The sequence below is a fragment of the Phoenix dactylifera genome, chromosome 13 (assembly GCF_051530095.1).
Source record: "Phoenix dactylifera cultivar Ajwa chromosome 13, Ajwa_hap1_PhDact_Kaust_v1.1, whole genome shotgun sequence".
Taxonomy (NCBI): Eukaryota; Viridiplantae; Streptophyta; class Magnoliopsida; order Arecales; family Arecaceae; genus Phoenix; species Phoenix dactylifera.
This window is the reverse complement of record NC_143202.1, coordinates 20382151-20407809: the sequence shown is the minus strand read 5'-3', so window position 1 is coordinate 20407809 and position 25659 is coordinate 20382151. Positions and strand designations below refer to the sequence as shown.

The 25659-nt window shown below is 41.1% G+C and overlaps 1 long non-coding RNA gene and 1 pseudogene across 1 annotated transcript; both read right to left on the bottom strand.

Moving 5' to 3' along the window:
- Positions 1-5767: 5767 nt before the first annotated feature.
- On the bottom strand, positions 5768-11513 carry LOC120112192 (uncharacterized). The gene is made up of 2 exons (XR_016398255.1): positions 11432-11513; positions 5768-6096 (listed from the first exon to the last, which is right to left on the bottom strand). It is a non-coding gene; the product is annotated as an uncharacterized LOC120112192 (long non-coding RNA).
- A 5668-nt stretch (positions 11514-17181) lies between these two features.
- LOC148700255 (uncharacterized) lies at positions 17182-18854 on the bottom strand (annotated as a pseudogene).
- Between the last annotated feature and the right edge of the window lie 6805 nt (positions 18855-25659).

The window sequence follows — 25659 nt, the reverse complement described above, 5'->3', positions numbered from 1 at the left end:
TCTTTCTTAAGGGTAATAAATATTTCACACAATTTTTTCAAATATTCAACCAAATATAAGCTATTTTGAAATGAACTACTTTTTTATGGTCAGCTAAATATGGCAAAAATCATTTTTTTCAAGCATCATATTTTTAAAAATTATTTTTTCAAATATATATATATATATATATATATATATATATATATATATATATATATATATATATATATATATATATATATATATATATATATATATATATATATAACGAGCCTTTTAGTGGTTTATAAAGTATCACCAATTTGATTAACACTTCAAACCCTACTCCAATGAAGAATCATAAAACACAGAGTCACAGATAACATGCAGCCAAGACTTTTACTTCCTTCAGGCAGTACATCAGGCACAATGAATGGGTAGCAACCTCTCAGACATAAATGCAGGGCATGCATCAAAGAGCCACATCAATCTGGGAAAATGTCCTTTCATCTTCGAAACAATTTTCTCATAATTCTTCAAAGCCGTAAGTTTTGCATATCATGAAGCGTTCCAAACGCTACCCACTACATCATTATGTGATGAACTTTAAACATAGAAAAAATATTATTGCAACTTAGCTCACAATTCAGATTTCAGAGATCTATTAAATAAAACATGTCCTTCTGGGACCGCAGTAAATTGAATGGCTGACATAAAAACAATGCTGCAAGATACATTACGGCTGTCATAAAAGAAATGCTGCAAGATAATTTGTCATCTTTCAATAGGAACAAAGCTGCTCACACAGCCATTCCAAACAATATTATTTCTTTTTCTACTTCAAAATTCACCTCAAGTATAAGAAGCAATGATATAAAATTATTCGGTTTGAAAAAAAAGAAAATCTATATGCCCGCAAAATCTCAGCGCTTAGTCTGAATTATCATTTGTAGAGCACTATCCATTTGATAACTTATGTTGCTGTAAACAGAAGAAAACTGATGGCTCGATGTGTAAAACCCTGAAGGTGGTTGTAAATAATATTGAAGGCCAAAATGAAATGAAGAGATTAACTAGTAGCGCTGTGGGTTCTTGCAAGAACACTGAAGATGGGCAGCTCTTCCATCCAGCCCTGCTGGATGTTGATGAACTACTACTTGGTTCTGACCGATTTCCATTGGAAGCTTCAGAAATACCAGTCTTTAGTGAATCTGATTCTGGGATTCCTGTTTTAACTGTATTTGAGAAGCCTTGCAACTTCTAAAGAAAATTAAAATGAGTCTATGTAATGAGCAATGTCTAGAACTAAAAAGGCTATATATTGTATCCAGATCATAGGCTGAGGCTGACTTGGTCTGCCTTTAACAGCAAAATCCTTGACGAGACAGAAACCGTAAATACCAGGCCAGATGGGCCGACCTGGACCATAGTTAGCAGCCCATCTAGAAACTTTGGGAGGAATGGTGGTGGAGATCGGCAGCTGTTGAGGCGGTTATAACCACTTGACAGCCACGATCATCACCCCTCTAAGCTTGATCGAGAGCTATAAAAGCTCATAGAGTCCTCAGTAAGGGACTCCATCGACTACACTCTCACTGCTCCTCACCCTTCTTCCTTCTGTGCAAAAGAGCCAGATCGGGAGCAGCGGCGCCGGAGGAGGAGGGACCTCCTGCTCGTTACCGTACTGAGCCACCGGAGCAGACACAGTAGCTTGCCGGAAAAGCCTCACAGCTCCTTGGAGCTAGGTAAATTTCTTATCACCTTTGTTCATGAGTTACATTCGGTCGATCTAATGTAATAATCAAAATGGAAATAAAAGAAGAAAGAAAGAAATAAGATGTAGTGGAAGGAAAGGGAAGATCTCACCTGTGAGCGGCCGTGATCCAACATTGGCTCGGTCGATCGAAGGCCATGACCAGCCTATGCCGAAGAGCCTTCCCTTCCATTCGATTATGGCTTCCTCTCCCATCAAACTCTAGATCTAAAAATCCTAAAATGCATACCTATCTTCCGATTCATAGAAGGGTCCTTGGGGGCTTGAGCAAAATCCAGTTTCCATGGGTGGAACCGGCTTGATCTCAACCGAAGGTAATCAGAGAAGAAGGAGAGGAAGAGGATCTCTATCCTCCGACCGTGGACGCCGCCGGTTTGGGGCACTGTGGACGCCACTGGGCCGACCGCGGGCGTCGGCCGTGTGCTATGCGGGCACCACTGGCTTTGGCTGGTTCCTCCTTCTCGGTGGGTGCCTGAGCTTCCATCTCCTCCACCTCCGGTGGAGGAGAGTGACCAGCCGGGTCACGGCTGCTGCTGGCCGGACCGCAGCCGTCGCAGGCGCACTAGTCGGCCGCAACGCCACCGGTTTCAGGCCGGCCTCTTCCGAGCTCACCTCGTTGCTTCATGGGATAAGAGGAGAAGAGGAGGAGATCGGGAAGGGAAGAAGAAAGGAGAAGAGAAGAAGAAAAGGAAGAAGAGGGTTTGGGAAGGAAGAGGAAAGAAGAAAAAAAGGAAAGAGAAAAGAAGAAAATAATAATAATAATAATAATAATAATAATAATAATAATAATAATAATAATAATGCTTTGAGCCGAAATGGGTCTGGTTTTGGCAATGGGCTTCAAATGAATTTGGCTTTAGAAGCCTGAGGTCGGGCTAGGCCCTGGTCCGAGCCCAGTATTCTTAAACCCAAAATTAACTAGGCTGAAGGACACAAATTTTAATAGAAGAACTAAATCGAATATAGTTTGAGGCTAGGTTCCTTTTAAATTAACTAGGACTAATAGGGTTTAATCATAAATTAATTAATTATGTTACTGGGCATGGATACAAATGGGCCCACTAACTAAATAAGGCGAAGGGCCTGATCCAGAATTTAATTAAACTTCAGGCCTGAATGCAAATGGGCCCAGACCTGAACTAGAGGGAAATTGGGTCTAAACCAGAATTGGAATTGGTTCAGATCTGAACCGGAAGCTGGATTAGACCTAAAACAGAGGTTGAATCAGGTCTGAACCAGAAGCTGAAGCAGGCCTGAATCAGTAATTGAATCAAATCTGAGCCAGAAAATTGATTAGACTTGAACCAGAAATTGGATCAGACCCGAACCAAAAGCTAAACCAGACCTGAACCAGAAATTGAATCGAATCCGAACCATAAGTTAGAATTAGACCCGAACCAGAAATGGACTTGGGCCATGGGCCTGAACTAGAAATTGAATTTGACTATGGATCCGAAAATTAAATTGAGTCCTATGGTTGGGCTGTAAATAATTTTAAGATATCAATAAATAGAAATTAAATGTGCAAGTGATATGTAATTAAATGATATTGCTAGGCATGAGAGAATTGGTATCTAAGCATAAGATTTGGTGAGCGAATTTAGGTAAGTGACCATGACACAATTTTATTGTTTGTCAAATACATAAAATTATTTGGATTTGAAATTGTATATGACTATTTATGTTTTCACAAAATTAGGATCAAGCATGTGTCAGCAAATGTTGCATGATTTTAAATAGATGGCATTCATCATGATTATTATGCTATGTACATAATTTATGATGATGTAGAAGCTGCACAAAAATTAAAGTTTTCAATATGATCATGAATTTTATACATTATGACGCCATTATTCACTTTCCAATGTATCTATGAAATAAGATTCGTAAAAAGCATGATATGGTTTATGAACTCTCAGATTGCTATGTATGGCCCTCGCCAGCGGGTTATAGTAGCTCGGCATACAGCCCTCGTCAGCAGGTTACAGTAGCTCAGTATATGGCCCTCGTCAGCGGGTTATAATAGCTTGGTTTAGACCCTGCCAATGGGGAATAATAGTTAGCAAAGATTATGACCCTTGCTAGCGGGTTATAGTAGCTCGGCATATGACCCTTGCCAGTGGGTTATAATAGCTAGGTTTAGACCCTGCCAACAGGGAATAATAGTTGGTAAAGATTACGGCCCTGTCACAGGTAATAATAGTGACCATAGTTGCACTATCATCTGAGAATACGGATTTCAAAGCATGAATAATATCAAGCACGGATTTCAAAGCATGAATAATAATAGTATGGATTTCAAAGCATGAATAATGACAAGTATGGATTTCAAAGCATGAATAATGACAAGTACGGATTTAAAGCATGAATAATGACAAGTACGGATTTTAAAGCATGAATAATGACAAGTACGGATTTCAAAGCATGAATAATGACGAGTACGGATTTCAAAGCATGAATAAATGACGAGTACGAATTTCAAAGAATGAATAATGACGAGTACGGATTTCAAAGCATGAATAATGGCAATAATGTTTTATGATGCGTATTCATATTTATGAACTTGTATGATTGGGCATCTACTGTTTTATGTATGGTTTGAATGTATGTTATATGCAATGATTATTTTGCTATAGTTGCTAATTCCTCAAATTAATGCACTAGCATGAAGTACATTATGCTTGATCTAGTAAGAATGTATATGGTTACTTACTGAGCTTTTATAGCTCACATCAATTCATTTAAGTTTTTTAGATAAATAGGATTAGGAGCAAGGAGCTCGACATGCTTCAGTGTTATGGGAAAAATGGAATGTTAAATGTTGATATTTTTTTAGAAGCTCTGTATCGATTCTAATACATGAAACATTTGATGACATTCATGAATAAAATTGTTCATAATTGATTTGAAGTTTTGAAGTGGCTGCGTATTATTGCGGGCAAAGGTTTACAATAGCACAGCCGTGTCATGGACCGAATTCGGGGCATGACAGAAACCAGGCAAAACAACTAAATTGGAAGGGAAGCAGTTTTCTGAATTTGAGCAAGGAGTATACAGCATTAACTTAACAGTGCTATTATAGATGCATAAGGCCATGGCATTATCATTTCTTACAATCTCAAAATGCACCATTATTTGGATACTTAAAAACCCCAAAAAACTTTTGTTTTATTCTTTTAATCATCATATCATAATAATCATTAATAGCCATTACAGCAGGATATACACATAATATTGCTTCACATATAAATTATAATATTATGAAGATTTATGATAAAGTAGCATAACATTTAGTAGACACTGATAGGGAATATACATTAGACCGTTATAATGCTTTGAAGACCATTATTGCAAAGTAAAATCCTGGTGAATGAATTCCTGAATCTGATATCAAACAGCTATCCCTATACGGATGGGATAAACGGCTATGCTTTGATGTATAGTTTTTGAGCTAAATTGGATATTTCATTTACATCCACAAATGAAATGATAACCCAATTTAAACGATAAATTCCAGGGTCTTGAATATATTGGAATTACAGAATTAGCAGCCTGTCTGGTCTGTCCAACTTCTCCCTTCCTCAGCATCCTCTCCACAACACTCTTGTTTCAATTTTGTTCACATCATAATAGCATTCTTCGCGCATACCTCACAAACCTTATCAATAATAATTTTCTACATTAATATTCCTGAGCAACACATTGCATATTATTTTAGCTTAAAATTGCTTTAAAATTTGATTCAAATAACCACTATAGGTGACATAACTAGATGAGCCTGAGATGAAATAGATTTAGGATGCCTTTTGAATGCAAAGTGATTTATAGTAATAGAAAGATGATGCAAAAGCAGAATAAATTTCCTGTTCTTCTCTAATCAAAGATATTTGGTCTAACAAGAACTCATTTCCTAGTAATCATATGAGAGTGTGGGTATGCAGCAAAAGGCTACGTAACAGCAGTTTTCCTCTATTAGGAAACTAATGCAGTTTGGTCTGCTATAGATCAAATGTTACTTAAACAATAAGCAAATGTAACAACTAGGTATATTGTTCTCTTGCAGCAACTGATCCAACAAAAAACAGTAGTGCAGAATATTGTTTTTTTCACTTTACTACTTATGAACTGATTCAGTGTGATGCAAAAAAACTGTCATGCTCATAAACATCTGGATATTCAAAACTTATAAACATGGACTCCAAATCTTGCAAACAAAATACAGAATACTTGCATATTAACAAGCATCATCTGAAAAAGAGGGAGGGGGTTCTGTGCCGATCTTTCAGTGAACTTGCACCAGTCACAATTGTAACGGATCTGCATGAGGCCAAAATTTGCCGCTCCTGTCTTAGACTATTAACCTGCGAAAGAACAAAATGCCATCACCATAAAATTAGTTCCCCCCTAAAACGTTTGGACAGCTGAAAGGTTATCGACAGGAAGTATATCTTGGAGTACGAACACATATTTCAATCAACATATGATATCAAAATCATCCAGACACGACGTAAAAATGTTAAATTCCCGACTCTTATTTCCTGACGCTTTTTGTTAGCGTCGGCAAAAAATGCTAGCTCGCAAAAACTTTTCGACGGTTGCCTGTAGCGTCGGAAGTTGACAACGCTTATAAGCGTCAAACATGAGGAATCGGCCATTAATGCTCCCTTCTCCGAAGCATCTCATTAGGCGGAAGGCGGGAGGTCAATCATCAATATTTCGAGCTCCGGAGCGCCCTCCATAATGATAAGCATTTAGTGAGGCGATTCGGAGAGATTTGTTAATGCCGTCTTAGGGCTCGCCACGTGGCGAATTTTGGGCCGTATGATCATTTAGGTTGCCCGATCGGAGCTGCTGCAGTGGCCTATATAAGGCTTGAAGAAGGGGTCGTAGGGTCGTAGGGTCGTCGCTTGACCCTCCCCCTGCTCCTGATCTTCTTTCCTTAGCCGCCGTTGCCGGGATGTTGGAGCTTTCTTCCGGGCATTCTTGGGAGCTCCATGCTAGCTTTTGCGCCACCTTTTGATTTCCTCTTCCGGAAGTCATTCTCCTTCTTCGCCCGTCCGTCTCTTTCCGGCGAGCTTTCGGGTAGGCAGTCGATCTCCTCTTTCGGTCGCTCGGAGAGTCTTTCGTTTTCTTTCTCCTTTTTCCTTTAATCTTAAGACCAAGGCAATGGACTCACCGGCGAGGGCATCGATGTTCGATGTAGGTCCATCGCGAGCTCCGACTTCTTCCGAGGTGGAAGAGGTTGAACTTGAGGTAGGCCCAATCCCGTATGGAATGGGCTTGCTAATGACCGACGAGGATCTGGGCTCGATTCAAGCCTGATTCTTCATTCCTCCGGAGTTCGTGCTTGAGCTCCTGAACTTCGAAGGCTAAGTCACCAACCCACCTGGCGGTTGGGTCAGGGTGTACGTAGATACACTCTAAGCAAGGTTGAGATTCCCTCTGCATAAGTTTGTGGGTGAGCTTTTGATGGAGTATGGTTCCTGGTGCCTGTGCAGCTTGCCCCGAATTCATGCAGGCTGATCATTCTCGGGCTCGCTCCTCCTCGGCGAGTCGTATTTCTGAGCTCAAAGCTGCTCTAGTCTGCCTTCGGGGCGAAGTGGAAGAGCGGGAGCTAAAGATTGGGCAGCTCGAGGGCCTGGTGGAATTGTCCGCCCGCGAGGCCGTCGAGAAATTTCGTCAGTCAGGGGAGTATATCGTCGAACTAGCGGAAGGGGCTACTGCTGCCATGGGCCAGGGTTTCGACAATTGTCGTCTCTAAGTCCAGCAGTTCTGCCCTGGAGTCGACCTCAGCATCTTGAGCCAAACCTGAATGGGGCCACTGAGAGAAGACACTGCCGAAGCCCGAGGCCAGGCCGGAGATTGCCCCTGAAGCTGCCAACGGGTGGAATCATCAGTCGTTCCTGACGTCGGCGCTGGAGCTGAAGCCACCGAAGCAGGTGGGACAATGCTCCTGAGGTTGCAACCGAGCCAGAGGCCGTAGCCGACACTAATGCGAAGGTCGTCCATTTCGATTGATTTTTATTCTTATTCTTGTAAGGTTGGCTGTTTAGGCACTTTGTAATTCTCCTGACCATGAGGTTGGGTACTCTTGTATTCGGCCTTCGGCCTTTTCTGTCAATAAAATCCCTTTTCTTCTAATAAGTGTTTTGAGTTTGTTTTGCTTCATGCTCGGACATTAAGATCCGAATTATGTAACCCAGACTCGGGCCCATCTCGCATAGCAGGGGTTGCACTTAGTACGTGTAGGGATCTCCGGGTTTGGTACATCCCTAATTTAAAAATAAACCTCATGTGAGGCAAGCTCGTAGCGCTTCATTTAATAGCGCGGGCCGCTTTAAGCCTTGCCTAGGAGAGCGAAAGACAAACAATCGTAAATTATTTTAAGGATAGAAGCCCGTCCGGGGCTTTTGTTAACTCAGGAGCATAGGCGAGTTCGGGGATAAGCAACCTCTTGGAAGCAGGAATCCGCTCAAGGGCCGAGGCCAACTCGAGACTTAGAAATTCGCCCGAGAGCCGAAGCCACCTCGGAAATAATAAGTTCGGGGATAAACATCTACCTGAACGTAGAAATCCATGGGATAAACATCTACCCGAACGTAGAAATCCACTCGAGGGGCCGAAGCCACCTCGAGACTTAGAAATCCACCCGAGGAGCCGAAGCCACCTTGGAAATAATAAGTTCGGGGATAAACATCTACCCGAACGTAGAAATCCACCTCGAGACCTAGAAATCCACCTCGAGAGGTCGGAGCTACCTCGAGATTTAGAAATCTATCCAAGGGGCCGAAGCCATCTCGAGAATAATAAGTTCGGGGATAAACATCTATCCGAACATAGAAATCCGCTCGAGGGGCCGAAGCCACCTCGAGACTTAGAAATCCACTCGAGGGGCCGAAGCCACCTTGGAAATAATAAGTTCGGGGATAAACAACAACCCGAACGTAGAAATCCACTCGAGGAGCCGAAGCCACCTCGAGGCTTAGAAATCTACCCGAGGGGCCGAAGCCACCTCGAAAATAATAAATTCGGAGATAAACATCTATCTGAACGTAGAAATCCGCTCGAGGGGCCGAAGCCACCTCGAGACTTAGAAATCCACCCGAGGGGCTGAAGCCACCTCGGAAATAATAAGTTTGGGAATAAACATCTACCCGAACGTAGAAATTCACTCGAGGGACCGAAGCCATCTTGAGACTTAGAAATCCACCCGAGGGGCCGAAGCCACCTTGGAAATAATAAGTTCGGAAATAAACATCTACCCGAACGTAGAAATCCGCTCGAGGGGCCGAAGCCACATCGGGAATAATAAGTTCAGGGATAAAAATCTACTCGAACGTAGAAATCTGCTCGAGGGGCCAAAGCCACCTCAAGACTTAGAAGTCCACCCGAGGGGCCACAGCCATCTTAGGAATAATAAGTTGGGGATAAACATTTACCTGAACGTCTTGCGGACGGGGGTGCTCTTCCTCGGCTCCCCATTGACGCCGCAAGGCATCTCGAGCCTAGCTCAAAGGATGACTCTGTAGGTGCCCCCCCATTCAGATCAGGGGCGAACTCGTAGAATCCTGCGGACGGGGGTGCTCTTCTTCGGCTTCCCGTTGACGCCGTAGGGCACCCCAAGCCGAGCTCAAGGGTGACTTTGTAGATGCCCGCCACTCAGATTAGGGATGCACTCGTAGAATCCTACGGACGGGGGTGCTCTTCCTCGGCTCTCCGTTGACGCCGCAGGGCACCCCGAGCTGAGCTCAAAGGGTGACTTTGTAGATGCCCCCCACTCAGATCAGGGGCGCACTCGTAGAATCCTACGGACGGGGGTGCTCTTCCTCGGCTCTCCGTTGACGCCGCAGGGCACCCCGAGCCAAGCTCAAAGGGTGACTTTGTAGATGCCCCCCACTCAGATTGGGGGTGCACTCGTAGAATCCTGTGGACGGGGGTGCTCTTCCTCGGCTCTCCATTGACGCCGTAGGGCACCCCGAGTCAAGCTCAAAGGGTGACTTTGTAGATGCCCCCCACTCAGATCAAGGGCTCCCTCATAGAATCCTGCAGACGGGGGTGCTCTTCCTTGGCTCCCCATTGACGCTGCAGGGCATCCCGAGCCGAGCTCAAAGGGTGGCTTTGTAGATGCCCCCCACTCAGATCAGGGGGGCACTCGTAGAATCCTGTGGATGGAGGTGCTCTTCTTCTGCTCCCCATTTGCACCGCAGGGCACCCCGAGCTGAGCTCAAAGGGTGACTTTATAGATGGTACCTGCAGTTGTGAGACTCTCGAGCCCTCGCTAAGTCCTGCAGGGCGCCCTGAAGCAAGCTCCGGGGGCGACTTTATAAAGTCGTCGGCATATGACTCGCGCTTATCAAGCGTGTGTTGAGCTTCCTAAGGTACTTCAGAGATGCCTTGGGAGAATTTCGGAAGATAACTTCATTAGATTACGGTCTAAGGGAGAAAGCCCTGACCTGAAGGAGGCTAAGGTCCTTCCTTGAGGAAGTAATTTACATTTGGGGTCCCTAGCCTCGAGCCGGTGAGCGCGGCCTCTTCTCGGCCCCTTGGGGTCAGGGCAGCATCAACGTAAGACTCATAGGCGGGGTATTGGTAGTACCCGCACCGGGGCGTCCGTCGTCGGGTTCGTTAGATGGTCTCAAAGTCTGCCCATCAAACTTCGCTCTATTGGTTGACCCGCCAACGAATCGACTTAGATGGCCTTGGCAGACGATCACTTCGATTTTATCATGGAGCTGATAGCAATCCTCCGTGTCGTGGCCATGATCTCTATGGAAGCAGCAGTACTTACCCAAGCGCTTTTGCGACTTGGATGATCGCATCTTCGGAGGAGATTGGAGGTAGCTGCAACTCTCGATTTCCATATGGATCTCGGCCCGGGAGGACGTAAGAGGAGTATACTCCTCAAAACTTTGATGGGAGAGATGTCTCTCAGATCTTTGAGGGGACCTGCTCCTCGATCGATAACACTCCTCACGAAGTTCCGCGATTTGATCCCAAAGCATTTGGATTTGTCGCCCCGTTTCCTCGACCTTCTTGTCAAGTTCGATGGTTGACGAGACTCCAGTCGGATGAAGGGTTTGGATAAGCACGGTCAGGGTTTGGACTTGCTGGGCGAGCAGATAAAACTGCTCTACTTGGATTTGAGAGGTTTGGTCTGTAGGGATGTGTGATGCAGGAGGTGGACTTTGGAGAGACCAGTCAGGCGCTGATTTCCGGCTGCTCGATGCATTTGGGGCCCCTTGGCTCATTATCCTTGTGATCACGACTCAGGCCCTTCCTCTAGCACCAAATGTTGTGGTTCAAATTTGGCCTGAGGGTGACCATGCTGGTGGAGTCGAAGGAGCCGCCAGTGGTTGAAGAGAGAAGACGGAAGTCACCTCCTGCGCGATGACCGCGGACCTGCACAAAGCCTCACCGGTGGGGTTCCGGTGAGGGTCCTCCGACGATCAAGTTAGAGTGGGGGTAAATTTTGTCCAGCCTAAGGGATCCCTTAGAAATTACCTGACCGAGCCATTTATAGCTTCGGTGGAGTGGCCCAAATGGTGGAGGTACCATCAGCCCTCATCATGAGGAGGCGTGGCTCTGAGCCAGATGGCGCGCAACTCAGACTGGTTAGTGACGTGCGGTACAGCCCGTTTTTGAGAACGGTAGGGTGTTGACAGTTACGGCAGGATATGGCCGGAGTAGTCAAGGTGCCGTCTGACTGCTGCTGGCCGGTTATGGAGACATGACACGGTAGTATGGTGAAGTATGGCCACCTAGGTGGGCATAGGCCCGCCAATGGGTGTGGTTGTTGGTGAGGCCGAGCTCATTAAGCAGTCATGTCATGCATTTGACAAGGTCTACTTTGCGGGTGCTGGAAGTAGCTCGGCCTCCCGGATTTCGGGATGTGCTCAGTGAAGCGTCCCGAGCTCGAGAGTCGGAGCGTATCGCTGGGGTCGGCGCCCTGAGCTTGGTCGGAACGGATCGGCGATTGTTTGGTGGTACCCCGAGCTTGGTCGGGAGAGTCGGCGAATGTCTGGAGTTGGTGGAGCTTTCGGCGGAGTTCCGAGGACGAGCTGGCCCTGGGCCGAAGTGAAGATTCAGTCGTCCATCGTTGGTGTTTACTGGGCCGAAACTAGGCGGCCTTTTAGTTGTGGGTTGGACGATCCATTTTTCCCTCTATCACTAAACATGCTGCAAGAAGCCCCGATCAGCAAGGCATTTCACCACCCTTTCCTCCTCCTCCACTGTCTCTCTCTCTCTCACACACAATTCTTCTCATTTGTCAAGACTCGGTGTTAGACCCATGCCGCCAGAGCAGAAGGCCGCATAGCCGGAGTAGGAGGCAGACGACCACCTTCAGAGCAGGTAAATCCCTTCTTCAAAATTTAATTTTTGTAGATCTAAACAAAAAAAAGGGGAAAGGCGGGTGTCGGCCGAGGTGGCCGCAAGCAGCGTCGGCCACGAGCACCAGTTGCAGCCGCAGGGGCGGCAGGTGCCGCTGACCGGCCGGGGAGCACCGTCGGCTATGAGTCAGGCCCCCCCCGGGTCCGATCTCCTCTCCACCAGAGAAGAAAGAAGGCGAGGAAGAAAACAAAGAAGAAAGGAAGAGGAATAAAAATAAAATAAAATAAACTAAAATAGAAATATTTACCGGTGGTCGATCCACGGGCGCCGACCTCCGCTGTGGGTCGTTGGCCATGGGACGCGAGCCGCGGGTCGTCGGCCGTGGGATGTGGGATGCCGACGCGGCCACGGGCATGACCGCAGGCATGGCCGCGGGCGCGACCGTGGGCGCCGTAGGCCGGGTGCCGGGCACCGTTGGCCGTTGCCCGTCCCTCCCGAGCCTCCTTGCCTCATGAGAGGAGAGGAGAAGAAGAGGGGGAGGAGATCGTGGTAGAAATGGAAGAAGAAAGGGAGAAGCTTCGAGAAGGAAGAAGAAAGAAGAACAGAAGGAGAAGAGGAGGAAAAGAAAAGGAAAAGAAAAAGAAAGGGGAAAAGAAAAGACCCTAACGGGTCCGGCCTAATGGGTCGGATCTGGGTTCGGGTATGAAACCCGTTAAGCCCAAGAAAAGAAAAACGGGTTTAGCCAAATTAACTAAACCCGAGCCCAATCAGATTGGGCTAAGTCCGGACGAACCCAAATTGTAAATTGGTTTAAATCCGAACCAAATGAAGCCCAATTGAGTTGGGTCTGAATCCAATTAAGCTGAGTTAGTCTCAGCAGATCCAATTGAATATGAATCAAGTCTAATTCAAACCTAGTTCAACTAAATTGAGACCAAATTGACTTTGGGCTGATCTTGAGTCAAGCCCAAATGAGCCACATTGACCCTGGACCAAAATAAAACCTAATTGGACTTGAAATTGAGCTTAATAACCTAATCAGAAGACCAAATTGGCCGAAAGGGGCTAGACCCAATCAGAAATCAGGCCCAATCCTTTAATTAAAGACCTAATTGACCTATGTGAACCCAATCTGGTTCTAAATCGAGCCTAAGGGCTCCAAATTGGGTAAATTGGACTTGAGATCCAAGCAAGTAAATTTATGTTATGATAAATTAGAAAATTATGAAATAAATAGGGGTTAATGTGACCCTTATGTGATTAATTTAGGTGATCAAGGATTTGTCATCCGGACGTAAGAAATTGGAAAGTAAATTGCTGTAAGTAACCCTAGCACAATCTTATTGATTTCAAATTACTGTTTAATTGTAAGTATGAAATTATATTTGATATGATGTATTTTCTCAAAATTAGGATCAAGTATATGATTGCATATGATCCATGAATTTGATTAAAGAGCATCCTTCATGAATATTGGATGGTGTATGAGTTATGAAATTATGATTATGTTAGACTGCATGAAAAATGATATTTGAGGCATGTTTATGCATCTTAAATTATATGATGCCATTTATCATTTTCCAACATATTTATGATGATTATGATTTATGAAAGAAAAAGAATAATGATTTATAAACTCTCAGATTGCTATGTACGACCCTCGCCAGCGGGTTATAATAGCTCGGCAGACGGCCCTCGCTAGCGGGTTATAATAGCTCAGCATACGGCCCTCGCCAGCAGATTATAATAGCTTGGTGTAGACCCTGCCAATGGGGAATAATAGTTGGCAAAGATTATAGCCCTCGCCAGCGGGTTATAATAGCTCGGCATATGGCCCCGCCAACAGGTAATAGTAGTTGGTAAATATTACGGCCCTGTCACGGATAATAATAGTGACCATAGCTGCACTACCATCTGAGAGCACGGTTTTCGAAGCATGAATGATTGCAATTATGGATTTCGAAGCATGAATGATTGCAATTATGGAACATGAAATATGACAAGAATTTTATATGATGCATATTCATATTTATGAACTTTCATTGATGGAACATGCATTGCTTTATGACCTGATTGTGTATATCATCTATAAAATACTTTATTTTGCCATAACTGTTAGCTTCTTAAATACTGCATTGGCATAATTATGCTTGATCTAATAAGATAGTACTTGGTTACTTACTGAGCTGTGTAGCTCATATCTTTTCATCTATTTTTTTTCTACAGATGAATAAGACTACTAGAAGCAGGAAGCTTGGTGTTGTTCAGGGTTGGGGTAACTGAAAATGTTATGTAATAATCAAATTTTAGAAGCTCTGTACTGTTCCAACTTAATAAATAATATTATGACTTTAGTGAATGAAACTATTTATTTTTATTATGAAATTTTAAGTGGCTTCGTGTTATTGTGTGCATAAAATTGCAATAGCACGGCCGTGTCATGATCCGGATTTGGGGCGTGACATATTCAGTGATGACCACATATAGTAACCACATATAGGCAATGCAACGTGGTCAAGGGACCGCATAATGAGGCACTAATGTGGCTTTATGCACCATATTTTGAAATATTTATAGGAAGGTAGACATAGGTGAATTTATCCTTTTTTGTAATAACAAAATGACAATGTTAAATTTATTATTCTAAAGCCATATTATCTTGTTTCTCCTAGTGTTCATCTAGGCTGAAACCATCCATATTTCAGAATGCTATCACCAAAAATTTAGTTTCTACAAATAGTTTAGATTGGTAAAAGAGACCAATAGAGAGGGTTTAAATCCACTACCAAGGCCCAACCTAGTTTGGGTTCGAGCCGAAAACAACAAGAATCCCAAGACGCTAGGCCATCCCAACTATCTAGAGTGTCACGATGCAACCTTCTCGACCAATCAGCACCAATCAAGACAATCGAGAAATCCTGGTACATAAAAGAGTCGGTGTCCTAGTAGTGTCCAATGACCTAGTCCATGATTGGCCCAGTACGATTAGGCATGGCTGAACTATCTCGAACTGATCGGTTTGGGTTGTTCGAGGCATACCAACTTGAACTAGTCAGTTATCGGGATGAAATGACCTTCAGTTCGGTTTTGGGCAGTTTGTTTATTGATCTAGTTTAGCTCATCTCTAGTCATTTCTTCATTAATCCACTATATTTCTCACCCTCTCTAGAAGTTCTCGGCTTGATTCCAGTCTCTTGAAGCTCCCAGCTCATCTCCTCACCACTCTCCACTCTTGCTTTGCCAGCCTCTTCTCCTCCGGTGCTTTGACCACCACCATCGTCACCACTTTCGCGGTGACCTTTGCCACTGCAAAACCTATAGTGCCTTGAGAATGGGCCTTATTAGTGGTGATGCTCCTCCCTTCCAAGGTCTACCCATTCATCCCATTGATCTCTTGGACTCTCGATCGATGATGATCTGCACTAAAACACGACCAAGCCATCAAATATGAGATAGAGAAGCTTAGAGAAGCTTGGGTTTGAGGATCTTTCTAGGTTTGGATAAGGGATCGAGGCCTCTCTCAAATCTCCATTGTTGCTCAAAATCTTTACCTTAGGTAACAGCGAGATCTCGTCAAATCAAATTCAGCAGCATTTGGTGTTTTCTCTCCTATTTTGAGGTCAGAAACTAGCTTTGAGTAGATCCATTGCCCGAGTAGAACAATCCAAGCATAGCAATCCGAGCAGAATCGATCACTCATCCAGTCTTATCGGGTTGAATTTTGGCAGCAACATGAGGTACACATAGTACTTAAATCCAAACCTAGGCCTCAGTGCAAATCTAGCTAGGTTCGCTGAACCGAGATTCTAATAACTGGGTGTTCAAGAGTTGCTCGGTAAAGACCGAGACGTCCCCTGAATTGAACAATTTTCTTTGGTTACTGGATAAATATTATGTGTCGATTTTTATTATTCAGGAACAAAAGATGCGCATTTTATGGCTTTAGTTGAAAACACTTCTAACCATTTAGAAAAAAACAAAAGAAATTATGCTTGTGGCTATTTTGGGTCCATTTTTTGAGTTTTTTTTGCATGAATACCCTCTTAAATATCGAATTTTACATGAATACCCTTCCAAAATTGATATTTTTGCATATATACTCACACCATCTAATGCCATTAAAAAATTAATAGTTTCAAATTAAAATGACTAAAATGACCTTAATGGATAGATGTGCAAAAAGAAATATTTATAAGGGTATACAAGCATATAGCAACTTTACAAAGATATTCATGCAATTTTGCATATTTGTGAGGGTATATTTTCATAATGGATAGTTATTTAGCAATTTTGGTTCATTCACATTAGCCACGTATACTGTATGGGTTCAAAATAGTTATGGATGGGAGTTGAGATTTGGCATTTATTCTCTATCCATGCATTTAGTTATTGATAGATTTTTTTCAGTTCTGTATTTTATAGATTTCAACAACCTAGAGGAAGCCCTATTAGAAGACTTTGTAAGGTTTGTTGCATCTCTTCACAAGTGAAAATTATAAAGCCACATTGGAATGCAAGCATAACAAGAATTACATAGAAGTAAATATTTTTGGTAAATAAAAATTTGTTCATATTTCTGCAATCAAAAAAAGATTTTCTCATTGCAAGAATATCGTCTTGGTCATTGTAGAACAAAATACATTGCTAGAAAAAGAAATAGATCCATACCCAATATAATATTGATTGCTCCAGCAAAACATACGATCAAATCTGCAATTAGCAAAAAAATGAAAACAAATAAGTATGAGAATTAACTCTATATCAACCAATAAATCATGTTTAGTAATAATATTAAAAGTGATCCAAATAACTTGAAAGCAAATAAGGTACAAAAATTAGAATAGGTATATCCAATCATATACCAATCAAGATTGTGGGTAGGCATTATTTTCTTCAACTAGAGTTTTCATTCTTTTAGCTTGCTTGCGGGGTTGTCCTTTATTTTTTTTTTCTCTTGGTGCGATGAACACTGTATGTGTGCCTCCTGTAATTGTCACTCTTCCTTTTTAACCATTTTTCTTAGGCCTGCAATATATCAATGATAAGCAAGTGATAAAAGACAAACATTATTAAGTTAGAGTAGTGCTGTATGTTATCTTCCAAGCTTTTTCGGTGCAGAAGATGAGGATATTGAAGCTTGAGATTCCTCCATTATTGGATTTTTGCAGGTCTTTGCATGATGCCCAAGCTCACCACAATGCTTACATTTGTGCATCTTCTTTGATGTATTCTCATATGTACTCCTAATTCTCTTCTTTCTAGGCTTTCTTGGGGGGGTCTTAGATTGAGCTTAGGAGACAATATGTTGTATCCAATATCAACTTTTATCCATTAGGCCTTGTCAGATAATGATCCAATTTCTGATGCATAGGCAATCTGATACTTGGCAATGGTGAAGTACTCCGAGACATAATTTTCTAAATTTGCACCTCTCACACTATAAATGAAAGCTGCAGCATGCATGTAAAGAATGCCCGATACCTCCCACAGACGACAAGAGCACCTTTGTTCATTTAGAATTACTTAATGTCTTCTATTAGTCTCAATTATTTCAACTCTATAACTGCTGGTTCTATAAACATTATAATCATTTAGCTTAAGGTTGATATCTCTTACATACTAAATTACTATAGGAACTAAATTTTTTTTCCAGCGGGCAGCCATTCTCCTTCTTGTTTCCATTTTCACCATAATTTTTTGTCTTAGAAATTCAAGCATTGAATGAATCCGAAAAGTTGTTTGTTATATAGGAGCACTTAGTTATGATGTCAAACTAAAATCTATTATATAAACTAATTTTTTTAGTATTAAGATACTTGAATGCCTCCAAGCTAGCCTCTTTAATTTGATTGATAATATCGTCATGTTGGACTTTTGTGTATGCCCTTGCAGCTTCCCATACCATAATTTTTACCCAGTGTCCTGAAAACTTTGTTTGAAAGTTTTTGTGAAAGTGTCTCATGTATTTTCTATGTTCTGCTTGGAGGTATATATGTTGTATTGATTCAGTCCCTTTTGTCAATCTGATACAAGTACTAGAACTTCTGGAGTTTGAATTGATTCTTTAAGTGCCTCCAAAAACTAAGTTCGGTTATTACTATTTTCAGATTCTGCATTACCAAAAGCAACTGAAAACAAACCATTATTTCCATCAAGTGATGTAGCAATCATCATCACACCCCTAAACTTTTCCTTTAAGTGGCGGCCATATAAGCTTTTGAAAGCCCAACAACTAGCTAAAAAGCCTGTACTGCAAGCTCATAGACAAATAAAGAAGCAGTGGAAGTAATGTTTATCACCTACTATATCTAACTTTAGCTTTACTACACTACCCGGATTTCTTTTCAAAAGCCCTCATTGAAATCCTCCATTCTCTCAAAAGAATCTGCCTAATTACCATGAATCATGGACATGGCAAGCTTCTTTCCTCACCAAACTCTGTGGTATAGAAGCTCAAGATGATGGAATTGCAATAATCTCCTTCTTAGTTCAATAGGTGATAGGTCACCCTTTTTTCTTAGCTAACCAATCACCCTATCACATATCCAAAATTGTGTGGCCATCTTGTTACCACATTTGTTTATAAATGAGCACGTATGAGGTTCCTTCAATTTTTGACCTGCACATACATGCACATATAAATAGAACAATTTATTAATACATGCAATATTTTTTATTAGCACTGTAATGAAATACTAACATATTTTAACCATAATACCTGAAATGTATGACCATCACATAATAGTAACGCATGAAGCCTCCAATTACAAGCTTCATCTTTGCAACTCATTGTCATTCTACTTGGCTCACGTTTGAGAACTCTTACATCAAATTCATTCAATATAGCATACTGACTTAGCGCCACCTTGAACTATTTTCGACTTGTATATTTTTCCTCTACGGCCATGGTAGGATTCTTAACATCCATTTTATATGTCTCTTTCTTGTAGTCTATGATATTTTCATCATCATCATTATAATCACTATTATAAATACTGTGATAGCTACTCTCAAAACCATAAATTTCAATATTTGTTTCTTGCTCCTCTTGAAATAAAGTTACATCATTTATCCCACTATAGTCATTATTTTCAATTGTAGTTGCTAAGGTATGAATGCCTATTGTAGCTAGATGCTCGCTTTTATTGTGCCTTTGATTCTCTATTACTTTATCCACTCAAATCTCTTCTATTACAGTTGCAGTACTTCTTCATATTTCAATTTGATCCTAGCTGCCTAGTGTTGATTGAGAAAGTTATATAATATTAGCCTCTTTTGTGACAAATAAGAAGCACTCTTTCAAATTCTTATATTCCTCAAACAAACTCATCTATTTTCGATCTGTATCTAATATCATGTAAGACTTAGGTGTTAAATGTCTAATCACAGACCAAATCTTTATGGTCTCTTCAAGCTTCAAATTGAAGGTATGCACTACATCATCAAATAGGTCCTTGTAGCAATAGCAGTCAACATCAGCTAACCAACTTTTTTGTCTCCCAAAATAGTACTTCACTCTTGTTGAATTCTTAACCTTCTTAAAATATCCTCTAAATTTCACCTTTAATTTGAATAGTTGTTGCTCTATTGAAGAACCCTATACATGGAATAAATAAATATGTATGATATAAATTGTAAGAAAGAGTCCTTATCAACCAAACTATGCTAACAAAATAAAAGAAAAAAAGAGAATAGTACATAGCCATATTCTATTTCAACAATAAAAAATGGGTGACACTTTGTCCCTCTTACCACCAAATAAGGTATACGGGTATGCCGTTAGAACCAAAAAATAAAACTTCAATAGGTGCACAACGAGAAATATGAATGAAATAAAATCAGTTACAATAATCATTGTTGTTCTTCTAACGCTTGCAATGATGTATGCTTTTTTTGGTCCAGTTTAGTAGGAGAAAAATAGTAGACATCAACAAGTAAGGAGAGGGCAAGATGACATTAAAAGATTTTTCTTTAAGATAAGCACTGCTTGGAGTCTAAGCGATAGATTTTTGGACTAGCATCCGTGGCCAAGAAATAAATAGAGAGGAGATTCAAAATATGGATCCAGTCCACGATCAGATTTGGTAGAGGAGAGCTTTGGAAGCAAAGAGAATTTTTTTTTTATTGCCGAGTACTGCTGTTTTAGGGGATCAAGGCATTGCAGGGGAAAAAGGCAATCGGGATTGCGAAGTAGCCTGGATTGCGATCGCAATTGCAAAGGAGGATCCCGATCGTGAGCTGGATCCTGCTCGCGAGAAGGTGATCTTAATGGAAACTGGATCACAACCATGGGGCAAAAAAATAATTTCAAAATTTTATTTTATTTTTATTAAAAATAAATATGATTTTTGTTAACGGTGTTAGAAGAACCGTTATATTAGGGACATTTGTGCAAAAACTTTATTTTATGAGAGTATAAATATAAATATAAATTTTAAGAGGGTATTTATGTAAATTTAAATTGTTGGAAGGTATGCATGAAAAAAAAAAAAACTTTTTTTTTTCGGTTAACGGATTCCCGAACCCCTTCAAAAACATGCTCCCTCCTCCCTCTTCATGTTCCTCTCCTCTCACTTTTCTCTCATTTGTCTTCCCTTCCATTGTTCTTTGGTTCAGAGCTTCTTGTTTGAGGGTTTCTCTAGTTTCTAAGCTTCTCTCCACCTTTTCACATTGCTTGATTCCACTTCTTGAACCCCACAATCACAATCACATGGATCTCCCTTCAAATATCTCCGCCGGCACCATGGCCCTCCTGCGGTTAACGGGGGAGAGGACCCGCGAATGCCAGCAAGACCGCAGGCGCCTCGAGCATGAGATGCACGATCTCGAGGGTCGTCTCGAGGAGGCGGAGAAACACTTGGAGGCAATCAAGGTTCTTGCTCTTTCTCTGAAGTCTCTTGGATTCTTTGTCTTCTAATATCTTTTCCTCCTATCTCTCTTTAGGGTTTTTGTTTTCCATGATCGTTTTTGGAATGATTCTGTGGTGATTGCAATAGGCTGAAACAAGAACGAGCGACAGGGAGTTATCCAAGTGCATAAAGGACAAGGAGGATATAGATTTGAAGTGCGCCAGGATGAAGAAGGATATGGAGAAAGCTCTCAGGGCGCAAGAAATCCAGAAATTATGGGGCACCAATGAGTCGTTGATGATCGGTAACAAAGATCCTGGAGGACAGGTATGAGATAAATGTTTCTTGGTTTGATTCTTCTTGATTGACTTCTAAACATCTTGAACATAGAAATGTGCAAGCTAGAGGAAAAGGTCAAGAAAATATTTTCTGTGTGTTACCATTCTTGTTGCCGGGAGTGCACATAGAATTCTTTGGTCATGTTTCTGAACTTTAGTGCTTTGTATATTTATTAACGTCTGTATACTGAGAAAAGACAATATCGTAAGTGGTACCCTTCTAGGAGGAAAAAGGCTTCTTGAATCTGATATTACACATAATTTCTATTTCAACTTGAAGAACTTTTCCATCTTTTAGGGATGATTACTTCTCATTCTTAATTTGCATAAAGTAAGGTAATGTTTATTCCTCTTACCCTTCTCTGTGAATGTGTTATGGTCTTTGCTTGTTTATTTCACTTCAGTTGTCAAGAAAATCATAACTTCTTGATCTTCTAGATCCTTTGTTTAGGCCTCCAGTAATATCTAAGCATTCAGAGGATTTCTATTCAAGTTTCGTCCATAATTCTTTTGTCTTGGTATGCCATTTTCAGATCTTGGTCTTCCATCTGGTATGCCCAGAGGATTCTCATAATATGTTTTGCTTAAAGTGATAAATTTTCAAAACAAATGCATTAGATTTATAATTCTTAACAGCTGTGTGAGATGGTTGTCTTTATCCCTGGAGACATTTGATGCTGAGTTTCTTCACTTGCTAACTGAATGTCAGTATGCAGTCTGTTATTCTACAATAATATTGTATTCAAATTTGAATATTATATGAACAATCCTTCAAGATGACAAATTTAGCAAGCAGTCTCTTAAGGGTCTAGTCATGATTTTGTTATTTGACATCAATATGATCTTAAGGAAGTTTTGAATACAATATGATTTTGTTATTTTCTACGTACCATACCCCTAAGGCCCACCAGAATTTGGTGATAATAATTACAGTTGACAGGCTAACAATGGTCAAAGTTCAGTGGTAATTTAGCATTATATCATAACGTACCGCAGGTGGTGATCTAACTCCAAAAGTTCTGCCGAGCCCTAGCTAGGAAGATAACATGGCATTGACATCATGAAAGTTGGGAAATAAGGTTATATTAACCAAAATTTTCTACATATGGTTCTGCACCTACTATGGATTCCCTTCTTAATCTCACTCCTGCACCTGCTTCCTGTAATATATTCTAAGTGTCCTCTTCCCTGTTCCTGCAACCAAACTTAATATTGATTCAGGTGACTAAGTATAGGATGGGTTGCATGCATGAATTGCAATTGCCTACTAAGGGGTTGAAAGATAAAAGTTTGTTGACAAAAGCAGTCATTTTATCTCACAGATGACAGTTCAAGAAATTCTTAAGGCAAACTTGCATGGCTTGTGTTGATAGAGTAATTAGCAAAAAATTGGTTCCAGAAATTACAATGAAGAATGGCGATAAGTTACATGGGATAAGCTTGTCATCAATTCCATAGTAGTAATGACTAAGGAACAAGCTCAGCATGTTGCTCCTAATAAACTTTAAATAGCATCTAATTTTATAATCACTTGTAGCTGGTTGTGAGATCGATCTCACCATCAAATGATACAGAACTTGTCCGAATAAAAGAAAATGGCCTTCTTATGTCCATTCCATTAAACTGCAAGATATAGCAACATTTTTAACATGTTAATTCTCGGTACCATAATACATGCATCAGTATATTACTTGTTAGGTAGCTTGATCTGAACTTTAGATTCTTGACCTGATTTATCATTATGTATGACATGATAATTACGGACCATGTCTCTTTCTATACCTATTCTCTTAATTGGTTCAATGTCTAGGCATTCAACTTTTTTGAGTATTCTAAATCTTCTTTACTGTAAATGTTACATTGTATATTCATTAAAAAAAAAGAAGAAATCTTTATTTCAAGGAACCAATTTGCTAGAATATGTGTAGTATCATCTTCCGAGCCAATTTGCATGAGTTACTGACTGAATAACTGGTTACTAGTATATGCTCCCAGGTTACTCCTACGTGCCACCGACATGGCGGCCGTCGAGTCAAGAGCTGGCATGCCCCTGGCTGGCCCCTGCCAAGGTTCGAAAGGATCCATGCAAGGGCAAGAAGACTCTTGCGCCGCCGCCGCCGCCGCCGCCGCCACCGCCGCCGCAGCTTCGGCCACCAGTCATAACCTACACCGAGTCGCCCAAGGTCATCCACACCAGCCCCTGCGACTTTAAGGAGCTGGTGCAACGCCTCACTGGTGCCCCCCCCTCCTCCTCGTCCTCCTCCTCCTCTTCTGCCAATGCTGCTGCTTCCCGGTCGCCTTCTAATGCTAATACCGTTGGAGCAGCAGGGCCCTCCGCTGACGAGGGGCCGAGAAAGGGCGGAGAGGATGTAATCGATCAACTAGGAATTGATGATGGCGTGTCTGACTTCTTGTCCATGGACCTGAATTTTGACTCATTCCTTGAGGATCATGCCTTCTGGGCAAATTTGGAAGATATAATATGAGGGTAGAATCAAGCTTAGAAAAGGTGCTGTCCAACTGAAATGGGAATTGAATCATTATGGCAGATTTAATGACTGCCATTCTCGCCTCTCTGAGATAATTTCTCCTGAAGTGGTGTCACTGGTATTCTGCTTTGGCGTCTCGGTGTGTCGTTATGAAATCTTGGTTCTGCAGCTCTTCAAATGATGCAAAAATTTTGTCAGTGTTTCTTGTAAAATGTTGACTGTTCATTGGGTTCGGTTCTATTACGATATGTACAGAAGCACGAGGAAGAATTTAAAAATTGAAAACATGATTCCTATTGATTCTTCTACCTTCTCATATCCACAGTAATTTTGATCAAATAAAAAGGGAACATAATATTTTCTTACTATCAGTTTTCTCATCTTAGCTACAATTAAAATGGATGCATCTTTGTTTACTCTGTGCTTTGTCCTGGATGGGCTGATAATTCTATATTTACTATAGCTCCCATGTACGTAGATCTTAGAAATGTCCATTGAATCCCGACGTCAGCCCTTTAACAGCATATAACTGCCTGCAATGAAAATTTAGATCTATATCGTACATGGAACTGAGATACAGGGTCTAAGTTTGAAGGTTTATTTAATTCTTAATACAAGGTTGGTATAGGACCCAAATTACCGTAGCTTGGCTATCATGGTTGGCCAGCCAGTTTGCCAACTTTCTGCTATTGCTGCTACTCTTGTATTTTTAGAATATGCATGACTTCGACAAGGCCTGTGGCATGGACAATGTCCCTGCTATCCAAAGAATCACCTCACCTCACCTCAAATACCCTTTATTATGATAAGGGTATAATTTATTAAACATCACTCTTAGGTTATGTTCTAAGGTTTCATGGAAAATTATTTATATTTAGTACAAAAGCATATTTGATGGTTGATTCGGACATTAGATCAACAATGAAGGCGAATATAATTTAAGTCTGATCCCAAATCAATTCATGTTGGATTTAGGATTTAATTCAAATCCTTTTACTGCTTTCATATAACATGACCTTTGGATTGTGCACCAGGGTTCTATGATAAACTATTATTTATTTTATAGTTTTCACCTGGATATTGAGTCGGCACCAAGTCCAACACAATTTGTGTCGGTCTTAAGTTTTAATTCAGGTCAGATCACGGCAAATTTAGGATTTCGAGTGTCATTTCAATTTTTAATGTCATGGCCCTTGAATTGTGAACCAGTTCCTTGTGACAAATTAATGTGTATATTAGATTTAAATATTAGGTTAAGATTTAAACAGATCATAATTCACATGTATCTTCCAAACTTGGTTCATGTAAGAGTAAGAACTCAAATTAAATTGATTTTCCAAATTTTGTAGGGCACGCCCTTAGAATTGTGCACCAAGGTTAAAGACACATACATATGCATGTACATATATATAATTTCAGTTAATATTGAGTCAATCTAATAGTCATCTTAGACTCAACTACAATTCATATCCAATTCACGTCTGATGATGTTGGATTCATGTGAAATCGATGACCCTTGGATTATACACTAGGGTTCTATGAATTAAAATATGCATTATCTATGGTTAAATTGAATGTGAGTTAACATTAAATCTATCATAGTTTATACTAAATTTCATCTGGATTTTTTTTTATTCATGTCAGATCTAAGACAGGGTCCTCTGAATTATGCATTAGAGTCTGTTATGGATTATTTAAAAGTCCATATCTAATGAAGGACTTGAATCAAATTATATCCTCACAAATTATTTATACATTCTTTATGTTTGAAATAGATTATTAGGTGGTTTACATTCAACCATCCCCTATCTTGATTATTAAGTGCCACGTGTACATGGATCCCGTTGCCGTTCCGGGCCGCGGTACTCCTTTCCCGCCCGTCTCTCAGTATAAAGCCCCTGTCCTCCCACCCCCTCCTA